Source organism: Enhydra lutris, unplaced genomic scaffold (assembly GCF_002288905.1).
Source record: "Enhydra lutris kenyoni isolate GAN:26980312 unplaced genomic scaffold, ASM228890v2 scaffoldscaffold2, whole genome shotgun sequence".
NCBI classification, from domain to species: Eukaryota; Metazoa; Chordata; class Mammalia; order Carnivora; family Mustelidae; genus Enhydra; species Enhydra lutris.
In genome coordinates, this window is record NW_019154086.1 from 67,678,679 (window position 1) to 67,699,508 (window position 20,830).

The following is a 20,830-nucleotide window of genomic DNA, read 5'->3' on the forward strand; positions in this document are numbered from 1 at the left end:
TTGTATATCAATTTGAAATAATAGTGTTTATTTGCCATCAATTAATAATTAATATCAATAATATGAATGATTTTTAAAAAGTAATAATGAAACAATTAGGAATATATGCTATGTAATAGGCACCAACCTAGGTTCTAGAGTTACAGAGATGAAGTACCATATTTCCTTGGTCCTTCAGTACATGCTTTCCCCCAAATATTAATATATCTTAAGTTAGAATTTGTATTAATTTTTTGGCTCTATCTCTTCTTTCTCTGAGCAAGTATTATTAAGTAATGAGTCTTTAGATTTATGGAAATATGATAATTCCTCTGTTCAGTTTGCTTGCTTGCAGTGTAAAGGATATATAACTGAAGACAATTGAGGGAGAAATAACAACAACAAAAAAAGAGTTATTCTAGTCAAATGTATCTGAAAATGGCAGCTTAAGATGACAGGGGTTACTGGTAGTGAGCAGCAGAGTGAGACACAATGTGAGATAGTGAAAGCCTTAGCCCGGGGTTGATATGGCAAAGAAATGGGCACACTGGGAAAATGTGTGTTATTTCAAAGAATAAATAAGTAGATATCACAGCAACTTAGGATAATTTGAATAACAATTGAGAAATAGGTCAAATATATTGCTAATTCTTCAAATAGGCCTGACCAGAAAGATAGTTCATTGAAAACCGTAGACATTGAATAACAAATGGAACAACCCAATAAGTAGTCGAAAATATAGTAAAGAACAAGATTTAGAAATAAAAAATGTTATGGTCATAATTGTCAAAATTCCTTTCCACTTTGCATTATATTAATATGTAAATGAATTTCTAGAAAATCATTGTCATTTTCCTTTCCTAATATTCAAAATGATGGTGTTTCTGGTATATGGCCCAGTTGGAGAAAATGTCTTTTTCCTAAAGTAAAGAAAAAAATAACAGTTTTTCATAGTAAGACTGCATTACAAACAACCTCATAATGACAATAATAAAATAATTAAATTTTTTAAAATTTACATTAGAATAAAATTGCTTTTATTATTGTTCACTGAACATATCCAAGTGCCAGGTACAAAATAAATGTTTTAGGTTAGAATCATGAACCAAGTCTTTGCCAAAACTACTGATGGAGACTTAGGGAAAAAAAAAAAAAAAACAAGAGGTTTCTAATAAGGGTATTTACTTGCCAAAACCAATAGGGCTAACCACAGGCCATTTGCAATCATAAACTCAGGCAGTTCCACTAGCCTAGCAATAGAAAGCTGTCAGAAAGGGGTTTCTTTACAAGTGCATTAGGATGAGATAAAAACCATCTCCGGTCTGTAATGACCATCGTGAATAGTTTTACAACGAAATTCATCTCAAAGGAGAACACAGTTTAGCAGATGAGCTAACCAAGCTAACTGAGGTTAATAACTCAAGTCTTAACATGAAGTAAAGCAAACTTATTCTTCCATCATTTGGCTCTGCTTTCCTAGTCTAATTATAACACTTTGTGTCATTTTTCTAGAATTTTTGTGTGAATTTTTCTGGAAACCTACAATGTAGGTTGTACAAATTCCACTACTTCCTAGACATACACCCATTAGATTAATCTTTTCAGTGATTATAAGCACCAAGAATTCTAATTAGACTGAACTGAATGAGTCCCAGAGAGAAGGCGCAAATCACCCCTTTGGCATGAGCTCCATGGCAACTGGCTGTTACCTTTCTAGGTCCCCCCCAGTTTGGGAACATCAGAGCATGTTCTTTTCCTTGATAATGGCTTATCCAAATTACTATTTAGTTTTATGACACAAGTTTTATGTCACTAAGACACAGGTTTTATGTCACTGAGACAAAAGGAATTACAATATTGGGGATGAGGCACCCGCCAGGATTTAAGCCCTAAGATGACGTCAATTTACAGAGAATATTAAAATCATTATATCCTTCTTCGGTAGAGTTATTTTGTTAGTCATCTAGGGATCAAACCTGTTATTTCATGTCCTTAGGAAAACAGGTAATGGGTTTATATTTATTTTAATGATTTTGAATTGAAAACAAAAGTGAATATTTTTATGATGTGTGAAAGTGAGAATTATATGATTCAGGGCTGAGTGCTTTCTAGGGTAGTTAGTGAGTATTACTCTAGTGATCAGGCTTTGAAAGTAAAAAGGAAAATACTTTTAAGTGTAATCCATTGTACTATTTTTTTATTAATAATAACTTGTGCTGATAATGCTCAGGCATTAATTTAAGCACTTTACATATATTAACACAGTTAATGAACTTTCGCTGTAGGTATATTACAGGTGTATTATATAGAAGGTGTATTGTAGTTATACCATCTTACACTTTATGTAACTTGCCCATGGTCATACAACTAGCAGGTGTTGGAGGTAGGCTTTGAACTCAGACAGCCTGGCACCAAACACCATACACTTCCCCACTATGCACTCTACTCTATTGATATTTTTTTGCTGTTGCTGTTATTGTCTTCATAATTTATTATATCCATGAATTACTATGCTCTGCTTCTACAACTCAATCCATCCATCATTCCAATGATATTTAATCAAGAACTCTCAAGTGTGCTGCTTCCCATTTGGCCATAATTATCACAAACTGGTGTTGGTGCCATCAACAGGAAGGCCTCAATTATAGTCTGCTTAGGCTGCTATAACAAAATACCATGACTGCATGGTTTAAACAACAGAAATTTATTTCTCATAGTTCTAAGAAGATCAAGGTGCCAATTAGGGTTGCTTTCCAGTGAAGTCTCTCTTTCTGGCTGGTAGATGGCTGATTTTTTACTGTCTCATCTCTGGCCTTTATTCTGCATGCAAGGGAGAAAGAAAGCTCTGCTGTCTCTTCCTCCTCTTATAAGGACACCAGTGTTACCTGAATAGAGGCTTGCTGTTATGATCTCATGTAACCCTAATTACCTAGTTGAAGTCCCCATATTCAAATACAGTCACATTAGGAGTTAAGCCTTCAACATATGAATTTGGGGAGAGTGGGAAGGAGTCATGGTTCAGTTCATAATAGCTTCCTTCTACTGATATTCTTTTTTGAAAAATTGAAATCTATTTCAGGTGTTCCTCTTGGCCTACCCTCCAATGTTATTTTAATCACTTAAATCATTTATATCCTCTAATTATTACTTCCAGCTTCCAAGTTGTTTACTTGTTTGACTAATACAGCCAAATGACTGTGCAAAGAGGTTTCATAATACTTCAGAGTTTCCAAAGGGCAATTGTACATGCACACACACACACACACACACACACACACACACCACATACATATACAAATACATTCATAACTACATTGGAATACAAAATGGAGACCACTCATTTTAATATTTAATCACTTCATAAAATGATTCTGAGCTCCCATCCCACTTGTTGCAAGAACATCCCTTTTTTCTTCTCAGGGTCTCCCTTCCTGTTATAACTCTAAGAGATGGATTATTCTGCACCTTAGGAAGTGAAGCAACTTGGGTACCATCACCTAAAGGAAAGAAACCAGAAAAAAATTATCAAATAACTGAGGATTTTAAGTGTTTTCAACTATTGCTGTTGGAGCACAGGTGATTTAGAAGCAGTTTCTCTAGGTTTGGAGTAGAAGAAATCTGTTGAGTATTATCAGGTTAGCGATACTCTAGGTTAAGATTCTCAGTGTTTCAGCAAGTTAGTTCTTAAGCTATTTTAAGTAACACCCACAGGTGTGTCCCTTACTGCTTATCAATAGTGCCACAGAGTGTCTAGCTCCAGAGGGATCTCCAGGACAAAGGCCCAACACCACCTATTCCCTCTCCACCTCCATCACTGAAACTCCAAAAGTGAAGAAATCCCCTCTGTCTTTTGCATTCCAATACCTATCCCCTTTTCTGTCTCAGGATGAATTACATTTACTTCCTGGGAGAAACCCGTCTTACTAGATTTCCTGCTAGCATGAGTAAGGAAAGCACCAGTAATTATTATTCATACTTAAGAAATAAGAAAACTTGGGATCAAGGAAGTTAAACGACTTATTCAATGGCACAACATTAGTAAGTGACATCCTAGCCTCAAACTCAGTATTTCTGATACCCTATATACTACTCTCTTTACTACAACTTCGTGTTCTCTCTTTTCATTGTGGGGCTCTGATATCAGTTGCTCTTTCTGATGAGTCCTGTCTTTTCTCAACAAAATCTCTTTTTTTCCCTGGATATTATGTAACTACTCCCAGTAACACCTACCACTTTATCAAATGCCTCTTTGTTACACCTACTGCGTTAACAAACAAGCTCTCTGTGCCTGTCAGTGTTACTACTACTACTATTGCTACATAGTCACTGTTAATCTTGTCAGTGTAAATGGTCAAATTGGAAATTTCAAATAAAAATAAATTTATAGCAAAATAGAGTAATTAGCAATCTAATATGACTGTTCATGAAACACCCACATTTGATGTCATAGGGTATGTGAGGTCTCTTGGTAAAACAGGCCCTGAGCCAAAGGTTCTCCAAGGACTACATTATTTAGCACCATACTTACTTTAGCATCTTACTTACTTTACCATACTTACTTTAGCATCACTTACCCAAGCACCATTCTTTTTACCTGTGGAGACAGAAGATTCTGCATGCCACGGTTTTTAATCAGGGAAAGAGCCTTCCCAAAATTTCATATGGACAATATGAAACAGTTCTGCAATATACAGCCTCTGACATGAAGGGTCTGTTACACAATGCTAAGGAGACTCTTATATTCCCTGAAATTATGATGACCATCTTTTCCAGAGTCTAACCAAGAGCTTTTAAAATTTCTAAACTTTTAGATCAAAGAAGTCTTACAAAGATATAAACACTAGGCAACTTTTGACAAGGACCCTAGATAATTTAGCTACAAATAGTTTTTGCCCCTTTAAGTAAAAGCAAGTTGCTCAACATTATAATTTAATCTCAGACTTATTTTTTTTTTAAAGTGGACATCAGTGTTTGACATCTTGGTCACTGTAAATTGGGCTGAATTTGCCCTCCTTTACTCATTTTGGTCTGCTTTTCAGAATCTGGCAGGAATGGGGAGTTGGTAAAGTTCTCATTTTTTTGTTTTTTCATTTCTAATTGACTTTCAGAAAATTATTCCTGCTTTGAACTGTTTTTAATAATGGAGGGCTGATGTCAACTGTACTTCAATTAAATTTTTTTAATTTTAAAAATAAAACAGAATGCTAGCTTTATACTAAAAATAAAAGTGAATATACTTAATGTCATGAAACTATATACTTAAAAATGGTTAAAATGATTAATTTTGTATTATGTGTATTTGGCCACAATTAAAAAATTATACATCAAAAGAAAAAAAAAGGAGTTAAAATTAATGTCTAAAGAACCACACTATATAAACACAATAAATATTTGTTTAATGTAGGGAGAATCCAAGCACCCATGTAACCAAAGTCATCCACTCTAGGTCTTTCCAGAACTTTTTCTACGCACTTAATCCTACAAAATAATGCAATGGCACATATACTGTTTGGTAACTTTTGACAACTAAATTAATCCACTGTTTGGTGGATTAAACTACTGTCATCATGATTTTATAGATGAAGAAATTGGAAGCTCAGAGAAGTTAACCTATTTACTACCTGTTTGATTTTTAATAGCTTAACTCCTATCATTTTTTTCCAAGTTTCAATAGTGCTATTTCCATACTACATTTTTATGTGACTTCCTTCTTATTGAAGTGGTGATATTCACTGAAATATTTCAATTTTTAAAAAATATACTCGACATATATCACTGTGTAAAATAAGGCATACAACTTGTTTATTTGATACATTTACATATTATAATGTCATTGTAACAATAATTATCACCTCTATCATATCACATAATTATCATTTCCTTTTAGTGGTTAGGATAATTAATATCTAGTCTTTTAGCAGGTTTGATGATTTAATAGAATATTGTTGTTTGTGTTCACTGTAGTGTACATTAGATCTGTAGGACTTGTTTGCTACTCATTGCAAGTTTGTAACTTTAAACAATATCTTGCCTATCACCCTAATCCCCAGCCCCTGGTTACTACCGTGTCATGGTTTTTACCTATTTGGCTTTTTTAGATTCTACATATGAGTGATATTATCTATATGTGTTTTTCTTTATCCAGCTTACCTCACTTAGTGTTATGATCTCAAGATCCAACCATGTTGGCACAAGGGCAAGATGTCCTTCTTTCTCATGGCTGAATAATATTCCACTCTGTGCGTGTATGTGTGTATACACACATCTTCTGTATCCATTCATCCAGTGTCCGGCATTTAGGTTGTTTCCATTTGTTGGCTGTTGTGATTAATGCTACAATAAACATGGGAGTACCTATATCTCTTTGAAATCCCTTTTTCATTCCCTTTGGGTATATACTCAGAAATAGAATTTCTGGATGATATGATAAGCTCTATTTTTAACTTTTTGAGAAACTACCATATTGTTTTCCATAATGGCTGAAGCAATTTACAAAACACAAACTAACAACAACAACAAAAAAACCCCACACAACAACAGAAAAAACAACCTAGTTGAAGATTTAAGACTTTTTGTTTTATCTGAGAAATTTTGTGGCCTTCTGTTTTTAACCACTTGCTTGCTAGGTCTTCATAGAAGAATAGCATTGCATTCATTTTGAAAGAGTCTATTTCAAAGCTTTTAAAATTCTTTCTCCTTTGCTCTTCTCTCCTTTGCCCCCCTCCCCTCTCCTCCTCACTTGTACTCTTCCCATTTACCAATAGTACAAAATCATGACATTTTTACCATATTTACTTAACAATTACCTTATTCTATTGGAAATACACTTAGTCTCCTCAGCGAATGCATTTTGAGAATAGCTTATTCTGAGGCCATGTCGTTATACTAGGAATAACATGTAAAACTCAGTCACAGAAAGAAATTCTTAGTTTTAATAGAAGATAAACTCCTCATTGTCAGAGCAGTCAAAAAATGGAATCGGCAGCACCAGTAGGGAGAAATTTTCCCTGACGGGAGGTATTCAAGCACAGGGTGGGAGTGTTAAAAGGAGATTTGAAATTTCAGAAGAGTATTGAACTAAATAATTCTTAAAACCAAGAATATATAATGTTGATGAGGATGATGACATGAGTGTGAGGAGGAGAAGCAAGAGGAGGGAGTGGGAGAACAAGAAATAACTTCATAATTCTTCTTAAGAAACTATACTCTGCGCTGGATATGATTCCCAAGAAAAGAGATGAGAAGTGGTACACCAGATTGAACTGGAATCAAACTTTGCTCAGTTTAAATAATTTTACTTAAGACATTTGTTTGCTTTTAATAAATAAAGGCATTTGTTGCTCCAATTTCTATAATGTTGCGTGTTGAACGTATGCTCTGAAGCTAGGCAAATATAGACACAAATCATTGCTGTGTGACCATACACAAGCCACTTACACTTGCCACTTAAACTTGTCACTTAAACAAGCCACTTAGTCTTCATTTCTTCATCTGCAAAATGGTCACAGTAATAACGGTACCTACCTCATAGTGTCCCTGTGATTACTTAATGAGAACAGTTTAATATGAAGTCTGGTATAGAGCATGTGAAATACTTAGCACAGTACCTGGCACATAGAAAATACTCCATAATTGATGTGTATTATTATTTTCTTTTTAAAAATCTAAGTTTAAAAAAAAAAACTATCTGGCACACCTGGATTTCTCCCAGGAGGCCAGTCCTTTCTAGTCTTCCTCTTCTCTCATTTGGGAATTCTAATAATAAAACCATGGCTTCATGTGGGGCTGTTCTACTAAGCTATTTCCACTGCACAATAAATTACTTAAATAATGCTCATAAATTCATTAAGAAATGCCTCACTCTTCTCTTCTAGATGTAGCTGTTCATCACTGATTGGCTTCCAAAGAATTTATGAACTTTTTTATTTTTAAAAAACACAGAATCATATTTTCTTCTCAGCAATCTCCATATGGCACTAAATCAAAAAAGGAATTTCCACAAACTCCAAACATTTGCATTCCTAGACAGTTAGTAAAGAAAGATGGTCAAGGCGATGTGGGATTTCCAGAACATTTATATCTGTAATCAAAAAAAATTTAGAAAAAAATAATCATTGGACAAAGTGCCATTAAGTCTGACTACACAGAAATGTTTCAAATTTCCCTTTGCTCTTTTTTTATGCATTTACATTGGTGATGTTTGTATTTCAGGCACCATTTTTTTCATTTCATTTCAGTCATTTTAAGATAGGTACACACAAGTTCAAGCATTAGCTACTAGACAAGGATGAGCACTTACTGGCAGTGAGGAATAATTTATTTTTAGGCTCAATATATTTTTCTCATAGAGGTTTGATTTGTATTGGAGATAACTAATAACTTCCCATTTTGTCAATTTTAATAAATTGCAGGGACAAGAAGACCAAATTATCTCTGTGTGTCTCTCACAGAAGACACCCTCCTTTGGATATCCCATATTCAATATTAGTTTTTAGCCGGAGTCATTTTTTTTCTCATTTTTACAAATCTAAATGGTCCATGGACATTTCCTATTAGAGTTTGTCTTGACTAATCACTGCATGTGACTTGGGCCCCAGGAGTCCAACATAAGCCTGAGTGTATAGCTAAATTGTTAAATAAATGTGGATTTCTAATGAGAAAACCTTGTAGAGGCAAACTCTTCATTGTAATCTGCAGCTCTCTCTCTCTGAACCAGCAAGGCACAAATGTTTTCATTCATCCTGTGTAAAATCAGCCTTGAATGTTTGTAAGACTGGAGAGATGGGCTCCGCGTTTATAGAAATGATTCATGTACTTCTGTCATCTTGTGCATGCATATTACTCATCTGTCTTTCTTGGAGCCATTTCCCTAAATTAGCTAATTCAGCAAGACAGATATTCAGATCAGGATTTTTTCTTTTCTTTTTTTTTTAGACAATATCTTACATTACTAACTAGTTGGTTAGTGAGGTCAACATAATTTAAACGTGTCATTCTGCTTTGCAACCTGAGCAGATGAATCACAAATTTACTTCCATAGTTTTACTGCAGAAAAGCAAAGAATTCTACTATAAATCTACAATATATGAGGGCTTATATTGGAAAGTGATGCACATTTAAACTTACCCAACAGTATCTAAAAGAAGAAACAAAGAAGGATTTAATAGCATTGAAGGGGCGCCTGGGTGGCTCGGGGCGGGGTGTGGGGGGGGAGTTAAATAGCATTGAAGTTGTAGTTGGCTATCTCCAGAGGAACCACAAGAATCATATTTTAAACAAGGAATGACAAACTGACATTTACTGCAGTGTGCTCAAAGCTGTTTAGTATGGGGACAAGGTACACTGGCATGTAACATTCTTTTCACAGTTCATTATCTGACTTAAACTATAATTAGAATAAGATGGGATATACAGCTATTTTGTGAGCAGGAAATTCATTCTCCAGAGAAAATAGTTTGGTTAGGATGTGTTGATACTCTTTTAGTCTTTTTTAATGTGGTGAAAAAACATGATTTTGTTTCAAATTATGTCTCTGTGATTGATTCTGTACTAAGGTTTTAAGAATATTTCCCATGCTCAAATTAATGAGAAAAAAACGGTGAAGCAAATGAGCCAGGAGGTACTCAACTTGCTGAAGAAAAATCTGTTACAAATTAATCCAATGTCTTCGGCTCATAATCCTACCTCTCTATTAAAGTGACACTGGAATAATAAAATTATAATTTTATTTATAAACATAAATACATATATACATACTAAAAATAATATTGAATAGGTTTCTTTGGTCCTGGTGTTAGTGTCACTTCCTCTCTAGAGAGAGAGTTGATGAAAAACTTAGCCAGGTGTAGCTAATGAAAATCCTGATCCCTCATGGATCTCTCTCTTTTATTACCTTAATGTTTATGGTTGCTCATTTGCTCAAGCTAGACTGAAAATTTAATAGGTGAATATCCCTGGTCCTTCTCTGGGCATGGTCAATGTTCAGATTTAAAGTAAAAAATTTCTTTTTCTATGCTTCCTAAAATGTTTCCCACTGGTACATTCATCACTGGTTCTATATGACTTCCAGTAATCCTGTCAGCTCTTCTCACTGGCAGCAACAAATGAGATGTTACTGTTTAAATATCTCACATGTACTTATATATGGGGGACAACAGTAGAATAGTAGTATTAACAAGGCTAGAAATTTTCCATTGGAATTCTCAAATACATCATTTAAGACAACATTTGTAATTTTTGGCAATAGATCTTGATTATTTCTTATACTGTCATCTATATCTAAGTGTCTCAATTTATTTTGTTCCTTAATGAATATTATCAGTGGGATTTATAATAAGATGCATGGTAGTTTATTATTGCAAATTTTAACATTTCTCTATGAGGGCACCTGAGTGGCACAGTCAGTTGAGCACCCAGTTCTTGGTTTTGGCTTAGGGTCATGAGATCCAGTCCTGCATTGGTTTGGAGTCCTCTTGAGTTTCTCTCTCCATCTCCCTCTGCCTCCCCCACCCTGCCCCATGCTCTCTCTCTCACTCTTTCTAAAATAAATAAATCTTTTAAAAAAAATCATTTCTCTATGGTTCCAATCTATTACAAAAGGGAAGATTTAAATGCTATGAACTATATAGAAATATTCTTGGTGGTATAGAAACACTCTAAAGAGAATAGTGAATCTTATTTTTGAGACTCTAGCTTAGACTGTAGGTGGGGAACTATAAATAATTTCTAAGGTTCCTTCCCACTCTAAAATTATATTATTTTAATTTTAGGTTTTATCTATTTTTAAACATCTTGATTCAGCTTTGCAATTTTCTTGATTTCATTTCCATCTTTCAATCTCTCTGAGGTTCAAAACTCAGATCGTGCAAAATTTGTGGTCATCCAAAATACTCTGTCATTTCAGAGAAAAGCAAAGTCCTGAGAAAGCCCCTAGAACCAATCTAGGCTTTCCAAGGTCCTCAAAATTATAACTGGTCAAATGCCCAACAAGACTGCTGGCAACTACAGTAGGCTTCCTAATGTTTCATAAGCCAGATTGATGACTGTCCAACCTCTGCTCAGAATGACTAATTGGTAGGCTATGGGAAAGAAGAGCTTTAGCCAACCTAGTCATTTCTACAGGCAAACTCTAGCCCTTCTCCCAGCATTCGCACTTTGCCCCATACCATCTCCTCACCCCCTGGTCAGGTCTTGCCTTCACCCAGATCCTTTTGGCTTCATCGCTAGTTCTCAGCCCTATGTTGTATCCTGTAACTGAAAATAGATTTGGCTTCTTGACTTTTGAGCTCTGGAATTCTTATCTCTTCTGATATGGTTTGTTTTGGCCCTGTCTTAACTTACCTCCCCAGGGAATAGCCCTGCTTATCAGTTAGCTTGACTGACATCTCTGCAAGAGGCACACACAATCCCTTGTCTTTCATATCTTCTGTTCCATATCAGGATTTGTGCTCCAATCTCTTAACTATTCTCCTGAACTTGAGATTGTCCCTTTCCAATCTATTCACAGTGTCTTTGTTATTATCATCCTAAAACATTTTAACATCACCTTATAGCCTCTCATAGTCCTATGCTGCTTTAAGATCTAAACTCCTAAACCTAAGAGTACACCCAACCCTACCCACCTAACTGTTCTCTCTGCTACCTTGTTTCAGCCACAGCTGCTCCTCACTATCACCTGAACATACCAAGCTGATCCTACTTCACGCTTAGTAAGCCCACCTCACCACTGTCTTCATCTTACCCAGCATTCAGGTTCTAACTCAAGCTCACCTCCTTTATGAAACTTACCATAAATGATCCCCATTCTCTACCCCTACTTGGAATACATCTAGCAAAGGGATTACATGGGTAGTATTCACTGTGATACTTAACTAAAGCTAATATCCCATCTTTATGTATGTGGTTGTCTAATGTGCAATGTGAATGACCAGTTTTTCTAATAGCAACTTCCATGAAGGTAAGAACTGTATCTCAAAATTCTTTAAGCTGTTTGTAATAGTAACAAGTAAATACTTGTTGAAAAAAGAACCCGGTTTGAATGACTTTCAAGATTGTGGTTCTAGTCATCCTGAGTTTAAGACAAAGAATGGGTTATATCATCTTATAAAATGTTTTATATCCCTGCATTTCTCAGATATGAAAATCTCAGGTTTTGTTTAAAGAAGGTATAATAACAGTAATTGTTACCCCAAAAAACCAGATGGACTAATATCTCAGTGCATCTGCTAAATTTCTGTTTGAAAATGTTTTTATTTTCCATGAGTAATTTGTTTTGATTCACATAAATTATCTTCTTTTTAAATATTTCTAAACTGAGCTTTGATTAAGAGAAAGAAGAATGGAATTATTAAGAATTTGGTTTTAAATCCCTGGGTTTAAGTTCCAGTTCTACCAATTATGAGCTGAATATCTTAAACAAGTAGCTTTACTTTGCTCTTCCTTTATTTTTTCATCTGGAAAATGGCAATATTGATAATAAATGGAACTACCTTATTAGGTGGTGTTAAGGATTAAAAAACTAATATACATTAAATAGTAATTATAAATAGTAAACACAAAATACTTATTAGATCTAGAGGTACCTGGGTTGCTCAGTTGGTTAAGAGTCTGATTTCACCTCAGGTCATGATCTTAGGGTCCTGGGATAGAGCCCTACGTTGAGTTCTGCACTCAGCAGGAAGTCTGGTTCTCACCCTCTCTCTCTTCCCCTCCTCCTGCTCATGCTCTCTCTCTCAAATAAATAATATCTTTAAAAAATACACATTAGATCTTATTGTTATCAATAATATTTCTATATGCTAAGAATCAAACATGAAGGTAAGACACAGACTTTGATGTAATTATTTTTCTGGAACAGACAGCTGCTATCAATATTTTTCATAGTCTTATTTGATTTACAATTTTGGAGCAAGCTAAGAATAATGAGCCTAATTCTCCCCTTCATCCCAGAAAGGGAAAGAAGTAAATTTATTTCATCCACATGGTTCCAAAGCACAGAGACAAGAGAACAAACCTTTCAAAAGACAAGGTGAGAGCAGAGGAGATGGGTTTCTGGCATTCTTTTGGAAATGCCCCTCTCAGTGCTATGTTCAAGCCTACACATAAAGCACTGAGGAAATAAAACACCCATATTTGATACTCCGGCCATTTGATTTGATTGTGTTTTATCTAAGTAAACTGGCATATTGGTTAGTTGAACTTAATGAATTTGGCACAACTGATTGGCTGCTTTTGCCCTGAGTTCATTCAGCCATATAGTAGCATGACCATGGAACATATTAAAGATGAAAACTGGTCATTCAAAGCCAAATTTCATCCAAAATCTTTCTTGTTTTAGCAAACCAGTTATTCTTTAAACTCCAGCTCAAACAACAAGAATCAATATTTTTAAATGATCCTGAAATCATATTCATTATTATTAATGATATTCAAGTAGAATTTAATTTGCCATAAAAATGTATTATTGCCACCAGTACTAACATTTAACTACCTGTGTCTTAAGCTATGGTAAAAACATACAGAGTGAAGGAAAATATAAGTCTGAAAAATAAATGTTGATGTTGAGAAATTGAGAAAGTTGAATGTTGAGAAAGTTATTATAGAAAAGTTTATTCCAGATACATTGCCATTGGACCATTTCCTTCTCTTATGGCTTCACTTTAGTTCTACATTCCTCCATTCCTTCATTCCTTCTGCAAGTTTCTCCCTGTACCACTCAGAAGTCAGCAGGACTATATCATTAATGATCACTTTTATTTGGTTTAAATCAAATATTTTAATGAACTATTTGGAAGGAAATCAGTACCTAAATCCTGCAGTGCATTATTTTTTTATCAGAATATATCTGAATTATGAGATTTTTAAAAGCCTCATCAAACAGACCTAAGTGAATTATAATAATTTATACATCCTTTGAGATGCTAGGATTCAGTTCATTTCTTTTTTTTTTTTTTTTTTATCGTGTTATGTTAGCCAGCAGACAGTACATCTGTTCATTTCTTTTAATTGACTTTCCCAACCACTAGGAGGCCCATTTCTAGTACTGGTTCAGTCAGTAGCTTAGTTGTGTGACCCTAAGCAAGTTACCTAACCTTTGTGAATCTCACACATTTTTTCTTTTCATTTCCTTTTTTTAAAAAAAGATTTTTTAATTAATTAATCTATTTATTTATTTATTTAGGGAAAGAGAGAGTATGCCTGTGCTAAGGGGCATAGGGAGAAGGAGAGGGAAAGAATTGCTAGCTGAATCCACACCAAGCATGGAGCCCAATGTGGAGCTCAACCCTACAACTCTAAGATAATGACCTGAGCCAAAACCAGGAGTCGAACACTCAACTGACTGAGCACCCATGTGCTCTAAATATTTTTTAAATATGTAAAACAAAATAGCTAAATCAAATAATTTTTACAGTCCCTTCTATTTCCATATCTTTTTCATAGGACATTAAAAATTTCCAACTCATAAAATACATGATATCTGTAAATTGTGGTTATGTTTCATTGGTCCTTCTGTTGTTGTCCTGACTGCAGGGAGAATGAAGTTTGAGGTGAGAGAAGGAAACTCCATTCAGATGTGTATTATTTGAGTAAAAAATGTGCTTAGTAGAAATGACAACCAGTATAGCAACTTGATAATTACAAGTGAAATACTCAGCATGGATAAGCACAGAGTTAAATATTGATAATATGTCATCCCTTCTTTAAAGGAAATTGAATTGCAGTAAAATCACATCTATAAATTTATGCTGTGGCTGAAAATCTATTTTCAACCACATACATTCTAATTCAAAGTTAATGCTAAATACAGTAAAAGGGAAGAGATCAGCAGAGTCAGAATAGTTAAAGCAATTCTCATGTAACTGAAATGTAGCCAAGAATACCTGTAACGGTGGTTGTGTGTTTCCAGAAGAACCCTGACTTAAATTCAGGTGCACCATTGAATCTATAATAAGATTATAGGAGACCATGTGGCTCCACTCCTTAATACGAAAAAGAGAAATCTCTGGACAGCAACATACAGACTGGGTCATTTATGATTCTTCTACTGTGAGAATAACCAAAGTTTAAATTGAACAGAAATCCATTTGTTTAGTGCAAGGGTCCGAAGAAAACTAAGCAATGGCCTTGAAGACATGCAACGCACCCTGCTTTTTGCCATTCCTGTTCCCTTCTAAATCATTTGGCCAGTCCTTTGAGTTGGCAGAAATACCCCCAAAATGGTGGCGCAGTGCCTGAAACAGCAAGGCAGTTTTACACTAGAATTGTTCCTGTTGCTGTTCTGTCTATCCAAAGAGAATGTGCTGGAGGTGTGGGGCCCGCCAATCTGTCAGAGAAAGCTCTCGTGTGATTGTGATGCACAGTCAAGAGCCATAACCCAAGATTTCATAATTCCTCCATGCTTTCTCCCCATACCCTCCCCACTAGAGTAACAAGGCTTAAATTGACAAAAGATATTACATTCAGTTTCTAATTTTTGTTAGTTCTATTTTATTTTAAAAAATCAGAAAGATCTGACACCTTCATTTTTTATCATTATTAAAATCCTTGAAAGTGTCACTATTACAATATAGGCTTTCTTTGCAAATATCAAATGAATAGACTATTTCAATAAGTAACTATTGATTTCAGAAACCTTATCTTCCAGACAATTTCTGAATTAAAGAGAAAGGTGATGACAATGAATTTACCCTTTCATATTGAGAAGAACTTTAGCAATATGCCACCTTAGATATGAAAGGAAGAAAAAAATTTTCCCCACATAGTCTCTTTTGCTTAACTAAAAGTAGCAATAAGTTTCCAGAAATTTTAACTTCTAGACAGTGGACAAAGAGCTATGTATAACAAAAATCACTGAACTGCTCCATATCCCTTTAGTTTTGCCTTTTCCAGAATGTCATATAAAGAAAATTATACAGTATGTAACATTTGAGACTGGCTTTTTCCACGCATCATAGCTTTGAGATTCATCATGTTGATATAGCGATAATTCATTCCTTTTTATTATTGAGCAGTATTCCATTCAATGGATGTACCATAGTTTATTCACCCATTAAGAGACATCTGGGTTGTCTCTAACTGGGGGCTATTATGAATAAAACATTGATGTACAGGATTTCTAGTGTGAATGTAAGCTTTCATTTCACTATGTTTTTGTGTGGATATAAGTTTTAATTTTGCATACCCCTAGGAATAAGATTCTTAAATCATATGGTAAACATATATTTAACTTTCTAAGAAACTCCAAAACTCTCTTCCATAGTGGCTATACCATTTTGTATTCCCACTAACATGTATGAAAGTTCTAGTGCTGCATTTTTTTTTTACAGTGCTTGATATTATAGTTGGTTTTGGTGCTGTTGTTGGTGGTGTTTTTTAAGTTTAGAATTTCAAATAGGTGTGTTGTAATACTTTACTGTGGATTTAATTTGGATTGTTCTAATGGCTAATAATGTAGAACATTTTTATGTGCTTGGTTTGCCATCCATATGTCCTTTTTGTTGATATCTCTGTTCAAACCTTTTACCCATTTTTAAATTGGGTTGTTGTTCGTTTTTTTTTTTTTTTTTTTTTATATGTCTGTTCGAACTTTTTTCCTTTTTTTAATTTTGTTTTTTTTTTTTTTTTTTTTTTTTTTTATTGTTATCGGGCTTTGAGAATTCTTTTTATATTCTAGATGTTGGATATATGATTTGCAATTATTTTCTTTCAGATTGTGATTTGTCTTTTTCATTTTCTTAACTGTGTCTTTCACAGAGCAAAAGCTTTAATTTTGTGAAGTTCAATTTATCAATATTTTCTTTCTTAGAATTCTTGGCTTAATGTAATGTCATAGGGAGTTTCTGTTTTCTTCAGAAGTTTGCAGGGTTTTTTGTTTTGTTTTGTTTTATGTTTAGATGTATGATCCCTTTGGAGTTAATTTTTGTATAAGGTATGAGTTAGACCAAAGTTCAATTCTTTGTCCATGGCTATCCAATTTTTCCAATGCCAGTTGTCAAAAGGTTATGCTTATCTCATTGAGCTAACTTTGCACCTTTATTAAGAATCAATCACCCACATTTGTTTGGGTCAATTTCTGGATTCTCTATTCTATTCTGTTGACCGTATGTCTGTCCCTTTGCTAATATCACACTAACTTCATTACCATAACTGTATAACAGGTCTTAAAATTAGGGATTTTATCTTTTTGAAATTGTTTGATATATTCTAGTTCCTTGCCTTTCCACATGAAATTTAAAATCAACTTTTTAAGCTCTACAAAAATCCTGCTAGAATTTTCATTGAAATTGTGCTAAATTTATAGGTCAATTGATGGAGAATAAATATCTTGATGGAGAATAAATATCTTAACTATATTATATATCCAATCTACAAACACAGTATATCTATTCACTTATTAGGTTTTTTTTTTAAGATTTTATTTATTAGAGAGAGAGCAGGTAAAAGAGAGAACAAGCAGTGGGAGCAGCAAGTAGAGGGAGAAGCAGGCTCCCAACTGAGCAGGGAGCCAGATGCAGAACTAGATCCCAGAGCTCTGGGATCATGACCCTGGCCAAAGGCAGGTTCTTAATCAACTGAGCCACCAAGGCATCCCAATATATTTAGGTTTCTTTAAGAATTTTCTTTCATTGGGTGCATGGGTGGCTCAGTTGGTTAAGCGTTTGCCTTCATCTTGGGTCATGATCCCAGAGTCCTGGGATCAAGTCCAGTACTAGCCTCCCTGCTCTGCAGGGAGTCTTCTTTTCCCTCTACCCCTCCTCCCACTGTTCTCTCAATCCCTCTCTCTTTCTCTGTCAAATAAATAAATAAAATCTTAAAAAATTTTTTTCTTTCATCATTTTTTTCTCCAAGTTTTTATTTAAATTCTAGTTAGTTAACATATATAGGAAAATTGGTTTCAGGTATAAAATTTACTGATTCATCGCTTACATATGACACTTAATGCTTGTCACAAGTGCCCTCCTTAATACTCATCACCCATTTAATCCCTTCCCACCCACCTCCCTCCATCAACCCTCAGTTCATTCTCTATATTTAAGAGTCTCTTATGGTTTGCTTCCCTCTCTCTTTTTCCTTCCCATATGTTCATTTGCTTTGTTTCTTAAATTCCATATACAAGTGAAATCATAGATTTGTCTTTCTCTGACTTATTTCACTTAGCATAATACTCTCTAGTTCCATCCACATCGTTGCAAATGGCAGGATTTCATTCTCTTTGATGGCTAATATCCCATTGTGTATATATAACATTCATCAGTTGGTGGGCTCTTTCCATAGTTTGTCTATTGTTGATAATGCTACTATAAAAATCAGGGTGCATGTGCTCCTTTCAATCTGTATTTTTGTATCATTTGGGTAAATTTCTACCAGTGCATTTGCTGGGTCATAGGTAGCCTCGTCTTGAACCTTTTGAGGAAACTCCATACTGTTTTCCAGAGTGGCTGCACCAGCTTGCATTCCTACTTACAGTGTAGGAGGGTTCCCCTTTCTCTGCATCCTCACCAACATCTGTCATTTCCTAATTTGTTATTTTTAGTCATTCTGATTGGTATGATGTGATATCTCATTGTGGTTTTGATTTATATTTCCTTGAGGCCAAGTGATATGGAGCATTTTTTCTTGTGTCTGTTGGATATTTGGATGTCTTCTTTGCAGAAATGTCTGTTCAGGTCTTCTGCCCATTTCTTGACTGGATTATTTGTTCTTTGGGTGTTGACTTGATAAGTTCTTTATATATTTTGGATACCAGCCATTTATCTGATAATGTTTTGATGACTACACCTTTGTAATAAAGCTTGAAGTCCAACATCATGATTCCTCCAACTTTTCTTTTTCTGGATTACTTTGACTATTTTTGTCTTTTGTGGTTCCATATTATTTTTCAGATTGCTTGTTCTAGCTCCGTGAAAAATGCTGTTCTTATTTTGATAGGGACTGCAAATGTGTAGATTGCTTTGGGTAACATAGATTTTTTTTTTCCAAAATTTTATTTATTTACTTGAGAGAGAGTGAGTGAGAGGGAGAGAAAGTGAAGGAATAGGGGAGGGGCACAGGGAGAAGCAGACTCCCTTGCTGAGCAGGGAGCCCAGTGAAGGGCTCAATCCCAGGACCCTGGGATCATGACCTGAGCAGAAGGCAGATGCTTAACCAACTGAGCCACCCAGATGACCCTGGGTAAAATAGAGATTTTAACAATATTTGTTCTTCCAATCCATGAGTGTGGACTATTTTTCCATTTCTTTATGTCCTCTTCATTTCTTTCATAAGTGTTCCATAGAAGATTTCACAAAAAATTACTAGAATTGATACACAAATTCAACAAAGTTAAATAAATCACATAAAATTAATCACAGAACTCTTGCATTTCTAAATACCTAATGAAGCAGCAGAAAAAGAAATCAAGGAATCGATCCCACTTACAGTTGCACTAAAAACCATAAGATACCTAGGAATAAACCTAACTAAAGAGGTTAAAGATTTGTACTTCCATTGTCATTTTGTAGTTATCAGTATATTGATCTCGTACATCTTTTTAGATTTATACCTAAGTAGTTCTTTTTTTATATGTAACTATCATATGTGTTGTTGTTTTTAATGTTACTTCCAGTGGTTCATTGTTTGTATTTAGTAATATGATTGATAGGGGTACCTGGGTGGCTCAGTCGATGAAATGTCTGCCTTCAGCTCAGGTCATGATCCAAGGGTTCTGCAATCCAGTCCTACATCGGGCTCCTTGCTCAGTGGAGAGCCTGTTTCTCCCTCTGCCTACTGTTGCCCCTGCTTGTGCTCTCTCTCTTTCTCTGTCAAATAAATAAATAAATAAAATCTTAAAAAAAAAAGAAATATGACATTTATGTTGTCTTTCTAACATGTAACCTTGCAAAACTTAATTATTTATCCTCAGAGCTTTTGTTGCAATTCCCCTGGGATTTTCTACATAGATAATCAGATCATCTAGAAGTCAAGTGATTTTTATTTCTTCATTTCCAATCTATATGCTTTTTATTTCTTTCACTTGTTTTACTGCACTGGCTAGAACTTTTAGTACAATGGTGAATAGAAGATTTGATAGTAAACATTCTTGTCTGAAAACATTTAGTCTTTCACCATTAAGTATTAAGTTAGTTGTGGCTTGTTTACCTGATACCTTATATCAGGTTAAGGAAGTTCCCTTTTATTCTGTGTTTGATGAGTTTTTATAATAAAAAAATTGTTTATCAAATGAGTTTTTTGCACTAGTTGATATGATCGTGTGATTTTAGTCTATTAATAATGGAATGTATTGACTGATTTTTAACAATTGAACCACCAATGCATTCTTGTAATTAATCCCACTTGGTTGTTGTATGGTACCCTTTTTTGCCTATTACAGGATTCAATTTGCCAATATTTTATTGAGTGTTTTTGTGTATATGTTCATGAAGAATATCGGTCAGTAGTTTTTGTTGTTGTTATTGTTTAAACCTTGTAGCATCTTTGCTGAGTTTTAGTATCAGCTAGTACTAACCACATAAAATGAAATGGAAAGTGTGTATGGGGGGTTAAATTATGAATGCAATCTCTTTATTAGTTATAGGACTATTTCCAATTATTTCATACTGAATGAGTTGTGTTAGTTTGTACTTTTTGATGAATTGGTCCACTTCAACTAAACTGTCAAATTTATGTGTAGGGAGGTGTTTATAGTATTCCCCATTATCTTTTTGGTGTCTGCAGGGTCTGTAGTGATATCACCTGTTTCATTCCTGACATAGGCAATATGTCTTCTCTCTTTTCTGCCCCCCCCCCTTTTACATTGTTAGCCTTATTAGAGGTTTACTGATCTTGTCGAAGAACTAGGTCTTTTTCTTTTTAG